Below are 19,846 nucleotides of genomic sequence, written 5' to 3'. Positions count from 1 at the left end.
ACAAGCCCCCACTCTCAGTTTGGTTTACTTCCCTCCCCTCAGTATCTCTGACAGGACCTGGCATTCACTGATTGGCTAGGTGAGCTGGCCAATGAGCTTCAGGGATCTACCTCTCCCTCGTGGCCCCAGCATTGGAGTTGTAGATGCATGCCGCTGTGTTCGGCTGTTATATGACCGCTGGGAATCTGAACTCCTGTCCTCAGGAGTGCACAGCTGGTGTTCTGCCGATGAAGCCACCTCCCCAGCCTCGGTTTTAATTCTTCAACGGGAACAAAACAAAGCATTAAGCGGTGCTTGGTACAAAGATCTGGCATGGAATAAGCATTCTCTCCTGTCTCCACCTGGGAACTTTTGCTAGCAATGCTTAATCCTCATCCAAATTAAAAACCCCTTGGGAGGATGGGGTTCTGCTGCTCCGTCTCTTGGGAGGAAGCCAGCATTTAGATAACTGGCGTGACTGAGGATTACTGTCAGCACGGATGACCTTGGTTCTGAAGATCCTCTCCCATTCTGTTTCTCTCTCTCTCTCTCTCTCTCTCTCTCTCTCTCTCTCTCTCTCTCTCTCTCCTCTGTGGGTCCCTGGCCCTGGCCTTAGAGGAGCCTAAAGAAACAAGTTAGTGTGCATGGGGAAAGTGAGAAAAAGTCTAGACAACCCCCTTCCACTGTACCCTGTGATCCTGAAGGAGAATGAGGACTTTCCCATTGGATGAAAAGATTGGAGATTTATTTGGGTGTGGCGGTGCACACCTGCAACCCCCAACCCTCAGGAGATGAATGCAGAAGGACCATGAGTTTTTGATTAATCTGGAGTACACAGAGAGACCCCATGAAAAACAGAAAGCAAAACAAACAAACAAACAAGCAAAAAAACCAATCAAAGGCTGGGAATGGGACTCAAGGTTTGCACACTTGCCTAGCGTGTGCAAAACCCTGGATTTCATTCTTAGTTCAGCACACACACACCACACACACACACACACACACGATTGCATGCACACATGCACACACATATACACAAATACGAGAGAGAGAGAGAGAGAGAGAGAGAGAGAGAGAGAGAGAGAGAACTATGCTCTGACATGTCATTGAACAAGACTTATGAAGTATCTCTTCCAAGCTGCTCTGTCTTATGAACCTCGGAAATTTTAGGGCTCATAGACGCTTCTGTATCTACCCAAGTCACTCTCAGAATTCACTCAGCCCAAGCTGTGGGTACTCTCCTCGTGTTCCTGGACCACAGTGATCTGTGTCACGAGCTAGCTAACACAAGCTCACGTGGAATGGAGTGTTCCAACGGAATACCGAGCCTCATGATGGTGGTTAGAGAAAAGGACAGCTGAGAAGAGGTGGGGAATGTAAGCCACGTTTTCAACTAGTTATCTTGTGAAAGATGAGAATAAACTCTTCCCCCTTACCTGACAGCTTGGGGAAAGCAGAGACCTGTGGGGAGTTAGGATGTGCTGGTCTACAGCATCTCCTTTGAGGCTGTAGAGAAACGTTCAGCTGGTCTACAGCAGTGCCTGAGGCCAGGCTCCGTTTCTTCTGAGTGTCACCGTGTCTGCAGTTCAGTCGTGGGAGCACAAAGGAGAAGGACTCCGAGATGGTCTCAGAGAAACCCAGACATGGCTCTGTAGTCAATTATTGAGGGAGAAGGTCAACTCCCTGACGGCAAGAGCCACAAGAGGCAGCAAAATACCACAGAACACCCGCCCCCCCCCCCACACCCAGTTCTTGGTAGCCTCAAGGACACACTTCTAAAAATAGATGAACAATACCACTGAGATCTGTTGAAGATTTCACAACTGCTGGCCCAGCACCGACTTTTTAGCTTTGGCCAAGTCAAGATGCAATGGGAACCAGTTAGGACCCTGAGTGTGACCCAGGTCAGCATCCTTCTGCCCGTGGCCTTGACCGCAGAAACGTGGAGACCTACAGCCTCAGGTCCTTGTTTTCCTTGTTCTGCAGCTCCCAGAGAGCTCTCCTCAAACAGTAGTGCCTGTCCAAGACTTCATTTCAGGAACAGGGGAGGCGGTACCAGTGAAATGTTGCCTTGAGGACTAGAAAATCAATGAACAGTATCCATGATTCCAGTATAAGTGGGGGTAGGATTGGATAAGAAAACAGTTTAAAGAGAAAATAATTACAAACACGCGAGAGGGAGGATAAGCGTGGCCTCAGCTAGAACTGTGTAATAGCAAAAAATACACACACACACACACACACACACACACACACACACACACACATATATATATTAGGTGACCTCAGGTGGTACCTCCAACAGGAGCATCTGTGACAAAGGAACACTGCCCTTGCGCCATCCAGTGAGGAGGCTGCCAGCTATACTTGTTGCACTTGGCTTGTGTGAGTGTAGAGTGGAATTGTTTATTTCGTTTAACTTTAATAAACTACAGGTTAAATCAGCGCAGCTGTGCAGTGTTCACCTGTTTGGGGTTATATCCCTGGGGAGCTCCGGTTGGGAGGGGAGATGCCGTGGTGGCTGCTGTCCACAGCATCTGTTACCCTTTCCTCGGCACCCGTCCCATCCCTGGTGAAGGAGTCACTTCACCTTGTCTCCATCAGGGAACAATAAGGACAGGGACCATCTGAAACCTCAGAACAGGAGCTGATGCTTCAGCAGCGTGGTCACTGGTGTCAGAGCTGTGTGTGAACCCAGCTCTAAAACTCACGTGTCCTGCGTCCCTCCGGTTTCTGGAACACTGGGAAAACGGGAGATTTTTTCTGCCTCAGAGGACTGCTCTGCAGAATAAAGGAGGGTTGAGGTGGTTGCTCAGAAGCTAAAGTGCTTGTTCTGCAAACAGAGAGACCAAAATTTGATCCCTAGAACGAGCACAAGAAGGTGAGAGGTGGTGGCGCTTGCTTGTAATCCTGGAGCTGGGGGTTGGAGACGGGAGGTCCCAGGGACCGACTGCCTGTCTAGCCTAGCTTACTCGGTGAGTTAGATCCAGGGTAGTGAGAGTCTGCCTTAAACCACAAGATGTACATATGGTTCCTGAAGTGTGACGGTGGAGGTTGTTCTGTGGCCTCTACCATCGCACGCACAGAGAGGAGAGAGAGAGAGAGAGAGAGAGAGAGAGAGAGAGAGAGAGAGAGAGAGAGGAGTAATTGACAATCCTGACAGTGAAGACCCTTGGAGCAGCTTCCTTGGTCCTGCTATGGGTAGAATCCCAGCTTAGCAGCGGTAGCTTGCCCTGTCTGCAGCTCCTTTCTGGCCAGATGTGAGAAGGAGATCCATGGTCTCCGAGGTCCCGTGGGCCAACTCTGGACAGCTTCGGTCTTTGTGGGGCCCAGGGTGGGGGCTGACCCAGCGAAGCAGACAGACCCTTCCTTCACACAGGCTCAGAGTCACAAAAGCCTGGGACAAGCACAGTGCCAGGTGTCCCTGAATGGCTCTGGTGACCCCACTGTGGCCTTCGACCTTTCGTGGATTCAGTGGGTCACATAAGCCTGTGCAGCTTGGTGAGGTCAGCCTCTCCTGCCTTAGTCAGGGCGGCCTGCATTCACACTCTATGAAGACAGCTTTTTGAAGGACTCGGAGTCTGAGACCAGAAGGGAGGGTGAGGAGGGATGGGAGGATGGAGGTAGGAAGAGGCGTTGTGGGGGAGGGGCCATCTCTGTCTGGAACGCCTGTAACTAACTTTTAGCAAGTCTAGAGTGTGCCAGGTATTATTTAAATCACTTCATCATTCAAAATAACCTTTATGACTTAATCTTTGTTTGGCAGATGAAGGAACTGGAGAACAGGGAGGTCAGGTAATGTTCTTATCATCACACAGGAAGTGGGGGAGCCAGAATTCTTAGCCAGCCAGTAGGACTTTTAAACCTCGATCTTCAGGAAATGATGAAGTCTGATTGTTTTGCTGTGGAGGGCTGGTGGGCACCCCTGTGCTTAGTTAGCCCGTGGGTACAGCTTGCTCAATTCCTCGTTGACGTCTGAACGTAGAGGCATGCTGAGGATTTGTTCAAGGAGACACCAGCTTGTAGATACAGGAAGGAGAAGGCAGCTTCTCCTCCAGGTGTGGCCGTCCGGATCACATGAGTGGCAGCGAAGCCTCCTGGTCAGCGTCGTCTACAGTACGTCACAGACGTGGGTTAGAAGCCTTGAGGGGATAAGGCTGGTGGAGTCTCCGAGCAGATTTCCTGACTAAGAGTGAACCCTGCCTCGTGTTGGATTCCGTGGCCCTCACAGGGAGAGACAGGCTGGCTGCAGAGGGGTGAGAGAGGTATAGTCAAGGAGGAAGTGGGGGGTGGGGAGAGGTGGGCTGATTCGGAGGGGGTAAACCATGGGCTCCTCATGTGCCACTGCGCATGCGTGCGTGCATGCGCATGTGTGCATGACTGCCTGTGTAAGATCCGCCTTATGCCCCTTCTTCCTGAGGATTAAATGGTTCTTGTGCGTGTGTGAGCAGACACGGGCTTGCTGAAGCACCTAGGAACAACAGGAGACTGCTGTGACTATTCCTAGAAAACGAACAGCTCCAGAAGTCTGTTAAATAAGATTCTCCGAGAGCTAATAGGCCCCACTTGTCAAAGCCGTGTGGGGAAAAAGGTACCTAAGCAGAGGATACAGGCTTCTTTCCGCAGGACCTCTCGGCTCCCTCAGTTTCTGTGCCATCAAACTCTGTTTCCAAGTCTTGGGATTATCAATTCTGATCTTTTAAAAAAAAGATATTTATTTGTTACGTATCCAGTGTTCTGCCTGCATGGATGTCCGCAGGCCAGAAGAGGGCATCATATCCCACTATAGGTGGTTGTGAGCTTCCATGTGGTTGCTGGGAATGGAACTCGGGACCTCTGGAAGAGCAGCCAGTGTGCTTATCCACTGAGCCACTCTCCAGTCCCAAAGACAGATTTATTTTTATCTTTTGTATTTTTCCTCCATATTTGTGTGAGGGCATCAGATCCCTTGGAAATGGAGATACTGATGGTTATTAGCTTCCATGGGAATGTTGGGAATCGAACTCTGGTCCCCTGGAAGAGCGGCCAGTGCTCTGAACCGCTGAGCCATCTCCCCAAATCCATTCCGTTCTGATCTTTAGAAAGGGAAGACTTAATTAAAAAAGAAAAATAAAAAAACCTCTTAAATTTTATGTATCTTAAAGTATTTGGAATTGTCTGTACTGCTTTGAATGTGAACTGGTAAGGTGTTTAAGATTTAAAAAAAGGAGATAAAAGCTTAAGTGTGTCACAGAAGGCACTGTGGAGGTAAAAGCACACACAGAGTGAGTGCTCACTGGGTGCCAATCATGGCACGCACCGGACCATACTTACTTATTGACAAGTCATGTGCTATCTTGTTGGACAGAGAAACTGAGTCTTAGGGAGTTCAGCTACCCAAGGCAGCCAGGATGACTCACATCCCTCCCCAAGTCTGTCTGCATATCCCTAAAACACGCTTACGTGGGGATTTTACCCACAAGTTGCTCTGAGCCTGGCATGCAGTTGGCATCCGGGGGGCACTGGTGCTACGGAGCAGATTGAACTTTGACTCTGGAACCTCAGTTCAGTTCTGAGTCCTCTCTTCCCGCCTCTGGCTGCCAATCTGACCATCTGTAACCAATCACGAGGTTATCTGAAGTCCCCTTGTTTTGCCCGTTTTATAAAGTTGACTGAGGCTGAATCAAGCCCAGATGAGAACCTTAGAGAGGTTAATAAAGCAGTCCAAACCCAGGGGTCCTTACTGTGATTACGTTTGACATTAAAAGGCTGTTTTGGTCCCAGGTCATGAGCAGCTGAGGCTTGAGGGATGGTGCTACCCAAACGCTCCCAGGGGCCTCTTAACCGGGGATTTCCCACTGAATGCAGCTTTCTTTCACAGTTTTGTTTTGTTTTGAAACCAGAGAGCCAGCGAGGAGCCTGGACTAATCCTAGATGCAGGGCTGAGAAACTGACCAGGCAGAGTTCAGGGCAGGCCTCTTATCCCTGCTTGAACCTTTGGATGACCTGGGAGGAGGTAGCCGCCCAGTGCCCAATACAGCTGGCCACAATAGACCACATGCAAGAGGCAGGCCCTTCCCAGAAGTACCCCCGGCTGAGCTGGACTAACTCCCAGTCTTTTCTTGATATGTCTTTGGGAGGGGAGGGGGTAACGGGGGTGGAGTGGAGGGGAGGGAGAAGTAAATGAGGGGGTCCTAGCAAGATCGGGTTTGGAGAGACTCATCTGTCTCTTCCAACCTTCCCTGTCACTAATCATGGCACAAGGCCCAGAGAGGTCTAGAAGCTCACAAACATCACACAGCCCGACTCCCCAACTCCCCGTCTCCAAGAACCTGCTGTCTGAACTGCTGGGTCGCTTAGACCAGCCAAGCCTGCCTCAGATTCTTCTCTGCCCTCCCCAGGTGCACACTGGGATAAATCATTTAGAAAGACTCAATTTCATCAGCCGAAACATTAGACTAACATTCCTCACTTGCTTCTAGCAAATTTAAGTGACTAATGACCCCATTGGGACTGTGGAAGAGCCTGACAGGAAATATGGGAAGAGTATGTGGTCACCACAGGCCAAACCAAGGAACCCAGACAGACGTTTCTGCTCAGAGAAAGGGCCACATCTATATAATAAGGGAGAGGACAATAATCCAGACATAACCAATCAGGTGCAGAATGAAGAACTAAAGCCTTATGGGTAGGACTATTAATAACCCAGACATAACTAGTCAAGTGCAGAATGAAACATAAAACTCTATGGACTCCCCATTAGGATCTCATTAATACAACAACAGCAGTAACAAAAATCAGAGGATAAAGAAAGTGTTAATGAAGACACAGAGGAATCAGACCCTCCCCGTGCTGCCCGGTGGGCTGGTAAAATCATGTAGCTACTGTAGAAAATAGGGCTTTGGGTCTCCAAAGAAGAAAACTAAAACAGAATTGATCCAGAAATTTGACTTTTGGGTATGGATGTATCTCAGAGACAGCAGCAGGAGCCAGAAGAAGTGTGTGCACACACACGTCTGCACAGCAGCATGGCTAACAGTAGCTACAGCATAGACATCGCCTAAATGCTGACAGACGGACGGACAGACGGACGGATGGGTGGATGGATGGACAAACAAGATGTGGTCTATACAGGTGCCATCGTCAACAGGAAGGGGATTCTGGAAACTGCAATAACATGGGTGAAACTTGACGTTGTGTTTGTCGAAGTTAACTAGGCACAAAAGCACAGACAGTGACCGAGGCCACTTCTCTCAGACATGTAGGGCGGTTAGACCACAGAGACTTGAGCATAATGGCGGTTGCCAGGGACCAGGAGGAGAGGGATGGAAGGTGATGAAGGGCATCCGGCGATATGAACGAACGCTGTCCCTGAACTGTGCTCTTACAACAGCTAAGACGGTAAATTTTGCTGCACAGATTTTTATCACAGAAAGGTGATAGAAAAATAAAGTATTATGACATTGTTATTAGTTGTTAGTGAATCTCATCTTTCTGAAGAAGATCCCATTTATGGATGTTCCTGAGCTCAGCTTTATGTTGGACTCTTCACACCTGAAAGCTCAAATCCCAGCAGCCCAAGTCCCAAGCCCAGGTTTAGGAAGATTCTCTGCCCTTCGGGGCGGCGGCAGGGTGTGTGTGTGTGTGTGTGTCTGTCCTTCTGGAGGTTACATCCTGTATCTCTTCATCATTTTATTTCTGGAGTCTACCAGTAGGCCGGCTTGCTAGAAGTCTTTCACAGAATGAATAAAGAAAGGGATCTAACAAAGATAAGTCTTGTCTGCCCTGCTGACTCCAGGACATGCACCTTGGGGCTACTGACTGGGGTGTGTGTCAGCATCTGTGAAGAAGGCCATGAAGAGGCTGACAGGATAAACTGTTCCTCTTTCCAGGGCCATCAGAAGTTCTCTTTAGCTTAAGGGGGATGACCGGCAGGGAAAGCAGAAGCGTTGGGCAGAGGGGCGGGGCTTGGTTTGAGAGGATTGTGGCAGCTGAAAAGTGCTAATCTCTAAACAGAAAAGCAGACCAGTGTCCTCAACCGAGGTCCCGCCACTCTGGACAGACTGGCTTCGTTCCTTTGGAATGACTCAAGAGCCTTCCTGGTACTGTTTTCTTCACCGAACATTCCTTTGCCGTGTTCTAATTCTGGGCTACACAATAGTCACTTCCTGGTAAAGCCAGGCCAGTCTCAGGTTGGTGGTTTGGTGTGTTAATACTTTTGGGGATTGGAATGAGAGTCCTGCTCACGTGGGGGGCTTATTTTCAGTGTCGGGGCCATGGCTGATCCTTTCTCATCTTTGTGGTCAAGCGACTGACCTCTAGAATAAGGGCAGAAGGGGAGGAGCAGGATTGGACTCTGTAGCTTCCTTGGTAAGGGCGGTCGGTGGGCTGTCTCTCTTCCTCATCCCTGCAAGGGTCTGTCCTCCACCGCTCCCTCCTCACCGCCCTTACCCCTGTGTACAAACCAGGGTTTTGTGAGCTTGAAACAAAGGATTTTCAGACATGGCTGCTGAAATCCACAGCCGTCCATTTAGCATACAAGGCTGTGTTGTTGGTTTCCGATATCCGGGTGAGGTGGAACTTCAACCCCCCTGGCCTTGTATCTGAGGTCAGCTACCAGCTGACCCAAATGATCAGCTTCGCTGCTGACTCATTCGCAGACTTGATTGTCCACTCACAGGTCTGCTAGGTCAAGGTCATGGAGCACACATTCGAATACTTATGGGTGAAGTAGGAAGTCGAAAGCATTGGGTAGCTACCCCCAAGTTTACCCGAGGGATATTCTAAAATAGAGGTCCGCAGGGTTGACCAGGACCACAGGTACAGGGTTGAAGTGAGATTATTTTCTTATGAAGCATCATAAGAAAATATTATATTTATATTTATGCATGTGAATGCATGTTCATGCTTGTGCAGGCGCATCACATATGTGGAAGTCAGAGGATGGACTTGGCTTTCTCCAGGCAGTGTGTGAACTTGGTTTTATGAGACACGGTATCTCATTTGCCTGGGGCTTGTTTCCTAAGGGTAGGTGGGCAGGCCCATGAGCCACTGGGATCTGCCCGTCTCTGACTCCCCAGCTCTCCGATTGTGAGTTTGAGCCATCACATCCGCCATTTCAGCTTCCATTATGATGAGAGATGGAGAGGAGAAAGCCATGGCACCAGGTGTAGCATTATTAACAAAATCCCAGAGACAGAAATTGGGGTTCAGCCTGAAGATCTGAAAAGCAAAGCAGCCAGCTATTGGCTCTTACCTTGGCCTCAGTCTGTAATGGAGATCCTGCCTCCGGGAATCTCAGAATGAGACTGAGTTTGAGTGCTGTCTCCTCCCGTTCTGTATTCCTCTTTAAGGCTGGGATTAAAGGCATGCAACACCTGGTTTCTATGGAAACTAGTGTGGCTACTGGGATTAAAGGTGTGTGTCAGCATGGCCTGGTCTGTAAGGCTGGCCAGTGAGGCTGTTTTACTCTGTGATCTTCAGGCAAGCTTTATTTATTAAAATACAAGTGAAGTATCACTTCAACCAGAGGCCTGGGCTGGGCTGATGGCTGACTCCTATCCCCAAGTCCACAGTCCTGGAATTCTCCCCATTGTTTATCTAGTCACAGGGCTACCCAGCAGCTTTCAGGAGGGCCTGGGAAGTTAGTCTTCTCTGAGTTGATTTTTACCTCGAGGTAAAAATCAAGGCTTCTGTTTGTATAGAGAAAAGACCCAGCGTGGTAGCACATGCCTTTAATCCCAGTGCTCGGGAAGGCAGAGGCAGGGGAATTCCTGTGAGTCTATGTAGGGAGTTACAGGCCATCCAGGGTTACACAGTGAGGTCCTGCCTGTCTCGTAAACAACAGCAACCAACAGCACAACACAAGCAAAACAAGAAGGAAATTGATACAGAGAAAAAGTCATATATTTATTTGTGAAAACCTTTTAGAACCTCAGCTTCCTCAAAGGGGGGGGATGGGACAAAGGGCTGACAATAACGGCTCCCCAATGGTGTCAAGATTAACTATGACAAGGGTACGGAGTAGTTACTATTGTAATTGTCCTTTTCTGAAGAGACTCATTTGTGCCTCTTCTTTCTACTAGGGGACTATTGATCACGAGGAACAATGGATCCTGAGGAACTGGGAATTCCCCAGGAATCTCATGGTGGCCGTGGGGGTGGGAGTGGTGGGGATGCTGAAGCCTAGTGCTAGCCCAAGGGGAGCTCGTCTCCCAGGAAGAAATTTCACACAGGCCTGACCAGTCATCACATCTTGCAGGCTAGAGTGGAGTTAAGACAATGATGGGTCAGTGATGGGCGGGGCCGCCCTGGACAGGATTGCTCAGGGAGAAGGGCATCTGGTCCTCTAATTACACCTAGGTCTCAGGGCCAGGAAGACAGACTCGCGTGGGTCTCTGAGCCTCTTGATTTGTTCTTCCCAAGTGGCTACACAGAATACACCCCCCTTTCTATGATTTTACCATTTCTCGTCTAGTTCATCGGTGTGTTGAAGACAGGGGGCCCAGCCTAGCGTTAGAGTTGTCAGAGTCCCAGCTCTGGCTCTGTTAGCCCCACAGCAGAGAGAAGGGGGCAGTAGGTGTGGGGTAGATGGAAGTCCCTTGGGAGTCTAATCTTTCTCCAATGGTTACAATTATTATATTTATTTGTGTGTATGCGCTCGCATGTCCCACTGTCTATATGCCCAGGCCGGAGATCAACTTGCTGGGATCAGCTCTCTCCTAACACAGTGGAGGTTCTAAGGATCCCACCCAGGTCAGCAGACTTGGTAACAAGTGCCTTTACTGGCTAAGCCATCGCTGAGCCATGGTGCCAGCCCTGCAGTATACCTACAAGCTGTTTGAACACTCCGATGGCTCCGGGCACAGGAAACAGGAGAGCAGAATATGACGGTTCACCTCTGCCTTGGATATGAGCCAAGGCTGAGAGTTCTCTCTGAATTCTCCGTAGCTTCTCCCTGGGGTTAAGGAGCTTCCTTTAAACTCGTGAAGGGTTTCACCTGGTGCGAGTAAAATTTAACCATTCCGGATCTCAGTTTTCTCAAAGTGGGGGGAAAAGGAGGCTCACAGTGCTGCTGTCCAGTGATGTTGAGATGGATGATAGCAGGGCATACCAGAGATTTATTAGAAAGCAAGTAAATAGTTGGTACCCAGTGTGCTGTTGTTATTTATGGGATGCACTGCCTGCTTCCCTACTCCACCTCAAACTGAATTTTGATTTCTAACAGAAGCCTTGTTACTTCTATGGCAGTTGTCCCTCAGCATTTCTTTCTTCTTTCCCGTCTTATACAGCCAGAGTAAGCCAGATTCCCAGCTTCCTTTGCTGGGCAGCTGTGTGGCCAGATTCCGATCTGTCCACGTGGAAAGTGTTTATGAGCCCTTGTTCCCCTGGCCAGTCTGTGGCCCTTCTCTTTAAACTGATAGAATGAGAGCTTGATATCCAGAACCATGACAGCTATCTGTGCCCATGAGGTAATAATCTAAATGCTTTAAAACCAAAAAACAACAGCAAAAACCTAAAAAAGCTAAGAAAAAGAGGAAGACTCCTGTATCTGTGATGTAACTGCAAAACAATTTACCTCCAGGCTTCTTCTCCTTCTATGGTAACAGCCTTCCACCTGTGCATCCAGTTCCTCGAGGTTGAAAACATTCTTCTGTAATTCCTCCCCCATTCAAGAAAAAGGCATCCCCCCACAGACTGTCAAACAGTCTCAACACTGAAAAGGCTTTACCCCAAAGGTCCCTCCTATGTACCCCTTTCCTGCTGGCCAGTTAGAACTGGGCATGTTGGTTTTGGATTTCTGCATTCTGGTGTGTTTGTTCTAAAATAAAATTTGGTCTTTAGCTCCGCCCCTCTTGCACATGCAAGTGTGTGTGTGTGTGTGTGTGTGTGTGTGTGTAATTACACTTCTAGTGGGCTACTTAGCTTAATTCATATTTACTCAGTACCAACCTGGCCAATGGCTACCATAGCACCAGAGGTGCAGATATGATGGCTTCAAAGGCTCAGCATTTAGAAGGACACGCAGCTGGGCAGGTAACCCCAGCAAAATCAGGAAAGGATAGGGTATGTGGAAGTATGGAGGTGATGAAGAAATATGATCCAAGTCAACTGAGGAAAAAGAATATTCATTGCCCACTCTGGGCTGAACAGTTTGGGTGAACATACTATTTCAACTTGAAGTCCTAGTTCATCAGCATCATAGAGTTCCCTGATGCCTCCCAAGGACCACTGCTATCTTCTCAGCCGTCACATTATAAGGCTCTACAAACAAGAAATGGGCAGGGAGACAGAGATAGCTCGGGTATTAGATAAGCTGTCTAGGAACAGCATAGTAGGACTTCCTTATTTGCATATGGCCAATCGGAACATGAGGGAGAACCCTTGGGAAGTCAATCATGGAAGAGAAAGTCTTTACTATAGAGCAAGACCCTACAATAGCATCCGGCTAGAGGGCAGGGGCAAGGTCTATGCACACCCTTCACCTACTTTCCCTTAGGGATGAGGGGTTCTGCTTCTGCTCTGCTAAGATCCTAGGGTGCAGGGTTCTTGCTAGGACCTTCCTAGATATTAATGAACTAATAGAGTCTTTGAATCCCAAAGCAATATAGTCAGTCCTCAGTCTGTGGGTTGTGCATCTGCAGATTCAGCTGACCTTAGACTGCAAATGTCTAAAATGATCTACCCAACCAGCTCTCTCGTTTCCTGTTTCTAAACACTGTAGTAGAAGGACTACAGTCTGATCAAGCTTCAGGAAGTAATCGGCAGACGGCTTCAAGTATATGGAGGATGGATGTAGACTAAATGCAGACGCTGCCTTTTTCACAGGTCATTGGAGCATGCCTGAGGGGACTTTGTTCTCTGTAGGAGGTCCCGGAACCCTAGAGAATACCGAGGGACATTTGTGTGTCTGTGCATATTAACGAGAAGGCTTTAGACACCCTAGGCAATCTTTATATTGGATGACTTTTTCTAAGGTTTGAAGATGTGTGTGTGTGTGTGCGCGCGCGCGTGTGTGCGTGCATGCCTGCGTGTGTGCATGAAAGAGAGAGAGAGAGAGAGAGAGAGAGACTGAGAGAAAGGAAGATTGGAGAGATTTCATCCGATAGATACCAGCCTCAGAGCTTACGAGGAACATGATTGTTACATACCTCAGATCCCTGTGACTTTGACTGGGTGCTTTGTAAAGGGGCCCTGCCAGATGCTTCTGCTAAAATAAGATGGATTCTGGGGTGTGTATCATTGTCTGCAGGTATCAGTCACGAGACCACAGTCACAGCCCACTATATCCTTTGACTTGCGTGTGTGTGCTATAACAAACATGCTCCCTTACATATAATCGTACACACACTACACAAATAATAAATACGATTTTTTAAAAGCATTGAAATACATTCCCACCTGCAGAGTGTGCTTTCACATGGAAGCAGGAAAGGGGTGTTTCTGCGCCCCCTTTCTGTCTCTGATGCTCCGATAGGGGCATACGATAAGCCTGATGATTATGCTTAATTATTGCTGGGCAAACAGAGGCCTCCAAATAAACCAACTTGCAAGTCCTTGGCTTGAATTCCATATTGCTATGGATGATGTAAGCTCTCTGGCCTCTACTTTGCTCATCTTTAAGTTGGACACAAGAATGTATAGTTCTCCCAAAGTTTATCTTTATTTTTGCTAGTTAACCTATCCATCCATGCATCTGTGCATCCCTGTATCCATGGACACATTCCTTCATTCATATTTAGCAAGGGGTTCTTTGAAGGCTTGATTTGAAGTACAAGGAACTGCCAGGCTCTTGAATGGCCAAGCCATCTCACCGACCTGTCATGCCCATTAGGCAGAGGCAGAGACTGAGGCCCAAAGAAATTAAGCGATTTGTCCAAGGCCACGCAAGGAGACACGGAGGGGCTGGATTCACAGTACTCCAGTCTCCTCCACACTGGAATTTTCCTGTGATTATCTCAACTTTCCGCTGCTGCAACTTCAGGCTCAGGCGCAATACAGCCTGAGATGCATCTAGGTCAAAAACCCTGGCATTCAACACATTAAATATTAAAAATTCTTAAAGAATATATTGTATATGCAGCACATTTTGCCATTGTCCCATTCTCTCCACACTGCTTCACTGCTTTTCCTCACCTCTCCCCACTCCCATACGCCCCTTTTGTTCCTCCAGATGACTTTGTTTTCACTCTGAATATACACACACATGACTTCATGTGACTCTATCAAATCTAGGAACCACAAATGACAGAAGAAAAATGTATTTGTCTTTCTGAGGCTGGCCTAATGTGATTGTCTCCCTTTATATCCATTTTCTTTCAAAGAACATAATTTCATTTGCCTTTATGGCTGAAAAAAAAGAACCCCACATTTTCTTTACATAAACTATCACTTCGTTTTTATGTGTACGAGGGTTTCCCTGAATGTGCGTATGTGCACCACGTGCTTGCTTGAGGGCCACAGAAGTCAGAGGAGGGCGTCAGATCCCTTGAAACGGGAGTTATGGATGATTGGGAGCCACCGTGTGGGTGTTGTTAACTGATCCCAAGTCCTCCACAAAAACAAGGCCTCTTGACCCCTGAGCCATCCCTCTGACCTTACACACCGGACCTTCTTTACCCGTTTCTCTGCTGTTGGAAGCTAGTTGGTTCTATAACTCAACCGTTATGAACAGTGCAGCAATAACACGGATGTACAGGATTTGTGATGTACTGACCAGAAGTCCTTTGGGTGGATGCACAGGTACAGCTGTGACCCAGGCATCTGGTGAGCCCTTCTGGGACATCAAGGTTAAGGTACTGAGATCCCCGTGAATCCCTGCTGGATCTGTGCTGTGGTTAGCGTGGATGGAAGGGGCTGCTTAGTCTCCTGCCTCAGCAGCAGATTCTGACCTCATCTCTTCGACCCCCTGGGGATGTGCCCAAGGCCCCTCTTGCTCTGCATGGGGATTTGATCCTTGGGGCCAGAGTCCAGTCATTACCTGCCATGTGTCTGATAGGTGCGGCTGGTACTGATCTGGAAGATTGAGCACAAGTTAACCTGAAGTCAGGGCTGCTGAGTGAAGGTGCCCTTGGAAACTTTGATTTCCTGAAGTGCCCTTCCAATCAATCTCTTTTCAAGATGAGCATTGGGATAGGAGCCAGGCTGGCCTTCTGTCCTGTCCTTTTTTTCCCCCAGCTTGTGGTCTTCTAACCTACAGGTTGAGCATCCATTGTATTCCACTTCAAAGTCAAAAGGACACTGGAGACTCAAACTAGACCGCTCTCACAAGGGCTTCTTGTCATCCCTGCTTCTAGAAGGGGAAACTGAGGCCCAAAGAGACTGTGTTATTGACAAGCATTAGGGGAATGTGACTCTAACTTGGCTCTAATCTAATAGTGGACATGGGGCTTAGAGTCCTACATTGTTGGTGGAATGTTTTGAGTCTATTTTACTATTATTATTATTATTATTATTATTATTATTATTATTATTGCTGCTGTTGTTGTTATTATTATTACCACTCAATGAATGTGTTGTTAGGACTCCGTCTGACCCTGAAGATCAGTTAGTGATGGGTACTGCCCCCTCCCTTCATATTGTTCTCCCCATCTCAACACACAAGTTCTTGGTCCCCATCACAGGATGGACACTTCTGACCTTGACGGACACGTGTACAGGCTCTCCGAGCCTGTGTGTTTCTGCTTCCGGAGCTTGGAAGAATTCACGGACGTTCCTAAGTAAGTGGACAGGGCTGGAGATTTCTGTACACTTTCGCTCCTGCCTCTGAAATCTGTATTGAAATCATCAAGGATTGTTCTTATTTGATTTCTTTTCCCCAGCCACCGAGTAAAGAGAACATTTTCTTTTTTTTCCAGCACAGCTAGGCAGTGAGCCTTCCTTCAGTTGTAAAGCTGGGGAGCTAATCTTACCTACCCCCGCCTTGAGGACATCACGCCTCTGGGTTTCCCCTGGATTCCTACCCATTTTTCTTCTGCCGACTGCTTTCTCTTGTCAGTTTTGTGCCTGGACTCAGTCGTGAGAGGTGAACCAGCGATGGCCTCCCTGTAATTGGGAATTTGCGGTATAAAAAGTCTTGGCCACTGGGTGGCGCTGTGTGAAGACATTTGCTGTGGTGGAATTTGGGTTTGAAGAGGTGTAGTCTCAGAATCTGTGCAGGCTGGAGAGACTGTGGTGGCGGTGTAGGGACATGTCATTCAGTCTAGTGTGTCTCTCAGTTCTTTGTACAACTTGCTAATTTGGGCAGTCCGTGCTCGCTGAGGTCAGATGTTTCAGGAATCTTAAGGAGGGCTCTTGTATTGAAGGAAACGGAAAGCCAGATGGTTGGGACAAGGGTCTCCATCCACCCCACTTCTGGAAGATCCTCACCTGTCCCCACCTATCCTGGAGGGAACTTTTCTCCTCACCAGGTATAACCTGCGGTTTCTTTTGGGGTCACTGTTATACAATTCAATGGCCCTTATCTTCCTGCGAGTCACATTTTGAACACTCTTCTATGTAAGAGAGATGTCATGTTTAAATGTCAGGCAATAGAGAAAGAACTGAGTCCTGGCTCCTCTTCTCTAAGCTGCCAGACCTCAGGGTGGTCTCTCAATCTCTTTGCATCTCTATAAGGAGTGGGGGAGATAAACACATCAAGTCCCCTGTCGAATGCCATTACGAGTATTAAAAGATCACTGGTAGTAAGGTGTCCTGTAAACCGTAAAATCTGACTTCAGTGGCGGTGTCAGAAACCCCAGGAGGGCAGAGAGCTATTCTATGTCTTCTTACCCCAGGCCCGACACCACGCCTGTCATCACAAGACACTCACTATGTTTGATGATGCAGCAGGGGACAGACTGGGGACTTGGCTCCAAAGGATGAGGCTGGGGAGGGAGCCGGAGAAGCAGGCCCTTAAGAGGAATCTGGGGCATTCGCCTCCATCTGCTGGGAAGGCATCTAGCACATCCCCAGCCAGCTGGCCTCTAGGTAGCCTGGCTCTGCTCAAGCCCAGTTGCCAGGCTCAGGCCATCTCAGGCCGGAGTGACTTCTCTCAGAGCAGGTGGACCTAGGGTTTTGCTCTGCTGACCGGCCTGGAATGTCCTCCTTCTCTTACCCACTTTGAAGGCCTTAGTCCCTTAGTGATGGTAAACACAGTGGACACAGGGCCTGACACTGAGACACCCTGGATCTGAGCGGGTTGGGGCCGAGTGACCCGTCTCCCATGGTTAACAAATACACAGAGAAACAACACAGGTAAATCAACACAGGCAAGCCTGGCGCAAAGCCACGTCTGAGCCTGTTTTTTCCTGACCTAGTTTTGTTTGTTTATTTGGAACAGTATTCCTTGGGAAATTGTCACCGCTTCACGTGGTGGTCATGGATTCGGCAGATGAATTTAATAACAAGTTTGTTATGTAAATAGTCGTAGGGACAACTACTGTTTTGTCAGTGCTCGCCACACAGCTATTATGCACTTCCTAGGCATTATCTTAATTAGTCCACAACCCTTATGAACCTTACAGGGCTCTCTCAGGCCCCCTGGGGGCCTGCTACTACTGTAGCTGTTTTATGGATAGGAAATTGGAAGTTCAGCCACTTCCTGGGTCATAGGACTAGTGACTGGAACTCAAACCGTCCATTGTCCGCCTGCTCATTCCACAAATGGTTATTGAGTTTGTACTATGTGCCAGCTGCCAGGAGTTTGTGCAGAGTCATGTGGGCAACCCCTCCCCCGCTCTGGGCAGACAGGAGGGCAGATAAGCAAAGGGAAAGATGGAGAATGTGGTAGGAAGTGCAGTGGTGAGGGATGAAGAATGGGAGGGAGGGAGGGAGGGAGAGAGGATGTGGGGATGGTGGAAAGAGAGGATGGGTACGTGATCTTGGGTTGGAAGGAGCAGAAGGTGGCATCTGGGAAGGCTAGGTTGCTGAGCTGAGTGGATCAGAGGGCAGAACCAGCTGTGATAAACTCTCCAGGGGGCCAAGTGGTCGGTTACAACCCAACGAAGGTTTCTATCTTTTTTTGGAAGCAGGTTTTCTCTGTGTAGCCCTGGCTGTCCTGGAGCTCACTCTGTAGACCAGGCTGGCCTTGAACTCACAGAGAACCACCTGGCTCTGCCTTCCGAGTGTTGGGATTAAAGGCGTGAGCCACCACTGCCTGGCTCCCAATGAAGATTTCTATGGATTCATCTTTCTCAGGGTTCATCTTCACTTCTTTTCTTGTGTTATGCATTTCCAGGATAGAAAATAGTGTAATGATTTAGGGAGGAAATAAAAAAAAATCCACTTACTTCATCTTTCTATTTGTCAACTTGTCAATCTACCAGGCTATATACATCCCTCCCATCCACCCATCCATCCATCCATCCATCCATCCATCCATCCATCCTCCCATCCAACCACCCATCTATCCATACATACATACATTAATCCTCCCATCCATCCATCTACCCATCCATCTGTCCATCCACCCATCCATCCATCCATCCATCCATCCACCCATCCATGTTTAAGGTAACCAATGAGTACTAGCCAGATCTATACCCCTGCAGAAGATACGAATAAGATGTAAGTCTGTACTTTGGTAACAACTAGCTACATGTGACTATCGAGTCTTTGAAATGTGGCGGCATGACACAATAACTTAGCATTTTATACAATGAACTAAAATTTAAGTGAAACCAACAACCAACCAAACGAACCAGAAGCAAACCTAACCTTTTTCGGTTAAACAAAATTTCATTGCTTTGATGGTGTCCTATCCCAGTATAACCACTGAACATGAGCTTGCTGTGCACAATCAGCTTTAGAAGACAGCATAAAAACGGATGTAAACTCTTTCATCAGTGAACCATTTTAATAAACATTTAAACAATGTTGTGACATATCTGCCAATATCAGACACATTATTAAAACGTGTCTCTTTTGTGTTTGATGTGGCGTATGGAAAAGCTGGGCTCACACTGAGTCTCTACTGGGCAGAGATTCGCTACACCTGCTCATCCCAGAGCCGGAGGCAGCTGGGGGCAGCCAGGCAGGCACACAATGGGTCATTGGAAAGCCATGAGCTAACAGCTATAATAGACCCTGGAACTGAATGCTCTGGGGACAGAGAACTAAGCCCTAGCTCTGTCCAGGGTAGGATCAGAGAGGTGACATATGCCAGGTCTCCGAGACGAGCAGGGGCTTGTCATTGAGAGGACAGGCGGGACAGGAGGCATTTCCCAGAACTGAGCGCAGCGTGTGCAAAGCCCACAGGGCATAAGCCATGGAAGAGTGAGTGCCCTAGAATGTGGGGTGGCTTGGTGGGAGGGTGCTGTGTCTGAAATCAGCACAGGCAGTGGCTGTCTGCCTGAGAGAATGAAATCCAAAGTGCTCATGTCATTTCACCAAGCCCCCAGGGATGCTGTCCACGGTCCCCTCTCTGGACACCCTTTCCTCCCATCCAAGATCCTGCCAAGGATATTTCTGCCTGAGGGCCTTTGCTCATACCAGTCTGTCTGCCTTTAAGGCTCTTCCCCTAGAATCTGAGCTCATTCCTTTGCTGATGTCTCTGAAGCCCTCCCTGCTCCACATCACTCTTATCTACCCCGTCTTGCCCTGCCTTCCCAGGCCCCTTCAGCCTCGGTAGAACCCCAGGCCTTTTTCATTGCCGCTATCTGTCGTTTGTCTTCCTCCTACGCAGTCCAGCACAGCCTTGAGCGCCTGGTCAATCTCTCGGCTTTCTGGCCACTGCTCTTCCTAGTGTGGCATGGGTACCGTCCTCTCTGGTGTCCTCAGTGCAGGGGACTCAACACATGTCCGTTTTCTTTTTTTTTTTGGTTTTTTCGAGACAGGGTTTTTCTCTGTGGCTTTGGAGCCTGTCCTGGAACTAGCTCTGTAGACCAGGCTGGTCTCGAACTCACAGAGA

This window comes from Microtus ochrogaster, chromosome 24 (assembly GCF_000317375.1).
Source record: "Microtus ochrogaster isolate Prairie Vole_2 chromosome 24, MicOch1.0, whole genome shotgun sequence".
Taxonomy (NCBI): Eukaryota; Metazoa; Chordata; class Mammalia; order Rodentia; family Cricetidae; genus Microtus; species Microtus ochrogaster.
This window is presented reverse-complemented; position numbering follows the sequence as displayed.